General features: G+C 33.5%; 1 long non-coding RNA gene across 1 annotated transcript; it reads right to left on the bottom strand.

Moving 5' to 3' along the window:
* Window positions 1-202: 202 nt before the first annotated feature.
* On the bottom strand, window positions 203-2,744 carry LOC128286384 (uncharacterized). The gene is made up of 3 exons (XR_008276923.1): window positions 2,619-2,744; window positions 2,062-2,147; window positions 203-483 (listed from the first exon to the last, which is right to left on the bottom strand). It is a non-coding gene; the product is annotated as an uncharacterized LOC128286384 (long non-coding RNA).
* Between the last annotated feature and the right edge of the window lie 656 nt (window positions 2,745-3,400).

The following is a 3,400-nucleotide window of genomic DNA, read 5'->3' as shown; positions in this document are numbered from 1 at the left end:
ATAGAGCACACGCCTGTGTGCTAGGGACACGCCCGTGTCCCAAACCCGTGTCCAAAACCTGGACAAATACAAGGCTATTTTCCAAGCCATTTTGTCACACTCACAATAGATACACGCATACTTATACAATAACATACAACATGGCAAAATTAGGTACTTAAACATTCCTAACATGTCATGATTATGGCAATTTCACATGCAATTGATATCATAGATTTTACTCACATCTTTACCACATTCATACTATAATCATTATAAACTCATCACATAATACCATAGCACATGCATGCATAATTAAAATAGATTTACAACCCCATAATCAAAATAGGCCAACACATATGGTTAAAGCCATATCACATACTCTAATATTTAAACTCCTATACATGTCATAGGCTCAAAGTACTTGAAATCACTACACCAATAGCGTTAGCTTAACAGTGTGATAATATCTCTGACGGCCTCCAACCCGAGCTAACCTGGAAACTATAGAAAACATGGGAAAGAAGAGGGGTAAGCTTTCGCTTAGTAAGTTCATATGAAAACAATAAGCAACTCATTAACTTGTTTTATCAATGTTTACAACATATTTTCAAGTTCACTACAAGCTGTCTTTCTGAGCAACGGTCACTAAATTATTTATATTTGGAGCTACGAAACTCCGAATTAAGTTCTGTTAATTTTCCCTGAAACTAGACTTATTTTCCTTTCTTCCATAAAATTTCCAGAATTTTGGTTAAGCCAAATAGTACAGTTTATTCCTCAAATTTACTCCTGATTCACTGTCTGACAGTTCCGACCCTTCTGTACTAAAGTTCAATTATCTCATAGTACAAGACTCGAATAATGTTCTCGTCTATTTCTATTGAAACTAGACTCATATGTATACTTAATAATTTTTTTTCTAAAATTTTTTGGTTGGGCCAATTAGTACAGTTTATTAGTTAAAGTCTCCCCTATTTTAGGGTATGATCACTCTGACCCCTGTGCACTACAAACCGAATTTCTCCCTGTAAAAAATTCCAACGACCATGCCGTTTATTTCCCCTAAAAATAGACTCAATAAGGAATCCATGCATGTAAGGTATGACTCTTAATAATTTTTGTACAATTTTTGGTGAATTTATAAAGTCAGAATAGGGGATCTCGAATTCATTCAGACCCTGTTTCACAAGAATTCAAATATCACACAATATGGAATTCTTTTTCTTCCCCTGTTTCTTTCATGTGAAAATAGACTCATTAAGCTTTAATCCCATATTTTATTCTGCCTCTAACTCATTTTCCACTATTTTTAGTGTATTTTCAAATTTACACTACTGCAGTAACTCAAATCTATCAAGGCTAAATTACTCATTCATGATCATTGTTCACAAAATTAATACAACATCGTTTGTATAATCATCACCGAGACATTCATATCACATTTTCGTTTACCATCTTACCATATTGTTGTTATGTCGAGTTTTCAACCCGAGGGTTAAGTACATACCTGTTCAAAGTATCCATTTCATAATATTTACCAATACGTCCCTTTCATCTCGACTATTCCTCCATTTGAGTAGAATTTTACCCATTGAACACATCGGAATATAATTCGGATACATGGAAAGTTTGCACATAAGTGCCACATATGTAGCCAAGCTACCGTGTAACCCACCCATAAGTGAACTCGGACTCAACTCAACGAGCTCGGATGCCTAGTTACATCTCACGAACTCGGACTCAACTCAACGAGTTCGAACATTCGCATCCATAAGTGAACTCGGACTCAACTCAACGAGTTCGGATGCTCAACCATCCTAGTGACATGTCACTTGTATCCTAATCTATTCCTAAGGTTCAAACGGGATTTTCCTCGAACACATATCCTTGCCATCTTCCGTAAAATACCGAAACCAATACTCAGTAGCACTTTATATTTAACAGATAATACACATAACTTGCATTTTATTCGAAAATAACCACAAAGCATATATTTCATGATAAAAATCAGCATATCATATATTTAACATCAATAACTTAAAATAACAATTATGCTACATTATTTACACATGAACTTACCTCGATACCACAAAGGTGAAAAAAAGACGTAATTATCCCTTAATCGATTTCTTTCCGTTCTAGGTCCAAATCTCGATTTTCATCATCTAAAATATCACATTCAACTTATTAAAACAATGTACTGATCAAATTAGTCCATTGACACACTTGGGCAATTTTTACAATTTTGCCCTATATTTTGCCAAAATTACCAAATTACCCCTAGGCTCGTAAAATAATTTTTATCACATTTATTTACTCCTTGAGTCTAGATGAACCATTTTCATAACTATAGAAACTCATAATTTCAACTATTTCACACATTTACAACTCATTTTACAACTTAACAATCTAACCCTTTTTAAGGTGTTTTCATGCAATTTCTTTCACAAAAGTTGTTTATTAGACAACTAGGACTCATAATCTTCCATAAAAACACAGCAAAAAACACATTTACTCTCATTTCAAAACCCTAGACTCTTCATCATTTTGCAAAATAGACCCCTCATATGAAAGCTCATGCTTTAGGGGTTCCAAAAATGTAAAAATCATCAAGAAAAAGCATTAAAATCACTTACTATAAAGGGAGTTTCTTTGCTGAAAGTTTCCAGCTTCTAAACCCTTTCTTTGCTGCCATTTTTTCGGTGGAGAGAAGATGAAGAAAAGATGATATTTTCTTTTCTTTATTTTATTACTTATTTGTCAAATAAGTCACCCAACACTTAACTAACATGTTTGACCATTTCATTCCTTGTCTCATGGCCGGCCATCACTCTTTAATTGGCCTAATTTCACTTTAAAGACCCCCAATTTAAAATACAAGGCAATTTAACACCTTTAGGTATTAAAACTCAACTTTTACCTTTTACGCGATTTAGTCCTTTTTCGAAATTGGACTAGAAATCGCTAAAATTAACTTACCAAAATTTACATACACTTATAAAATTATATTATAACACAAAATAATACTAAAATAATTTTCTCTGGCCTCGGAATAGTGGTCCTGAAACTCTTTCGACTAGGCCCGAAATCGAATTTATTAAAAATAATTATGATTAATAGAGTTAACCCTATTTTGCTTTTAGTAAATTTGATTAAGTCTAAATACAGAGAGGACACTTAATACAATTGCATGCTTAAAATATGTTCATGACTATTAAGGTGGTTGCTGAAACTTATTTTTGACACTTGATTGTTGCTCCTAAGTCCTCCAAAATTAAAATTTCATTTAATAATAATGTTTCCATGGTTATGAGTGTAGCTTAAGACGTGACTAGCTGAGTAATCGGGGTAAGGTTCTTGGGTTGTCATCCTATTTCGTGTCAAAAGGTTGTGTGACGTGTTAGGTAAAACTCCGCTA

This window comes from Gossypium arboreum, chromosome 13, assembly GCF_025698485.1.
Source record: "Gossypium arboreum isolate Shixiya-1 chromosome 13, ASM2569848v2, whole genome shotgun sequence".
NCBI classification, from domain to species: domain Eukaryota; kingdom Viridiplantae; phylum Streptophyta; class Magnoliopsida; order Malvales; family Malvaceae; genus Gossypium; species Gossypium arboreum.
Note: the sequence above shows the minus strand (reverse complement) of the source record. Positions and strands in the feature narration are given on the sequence as shown.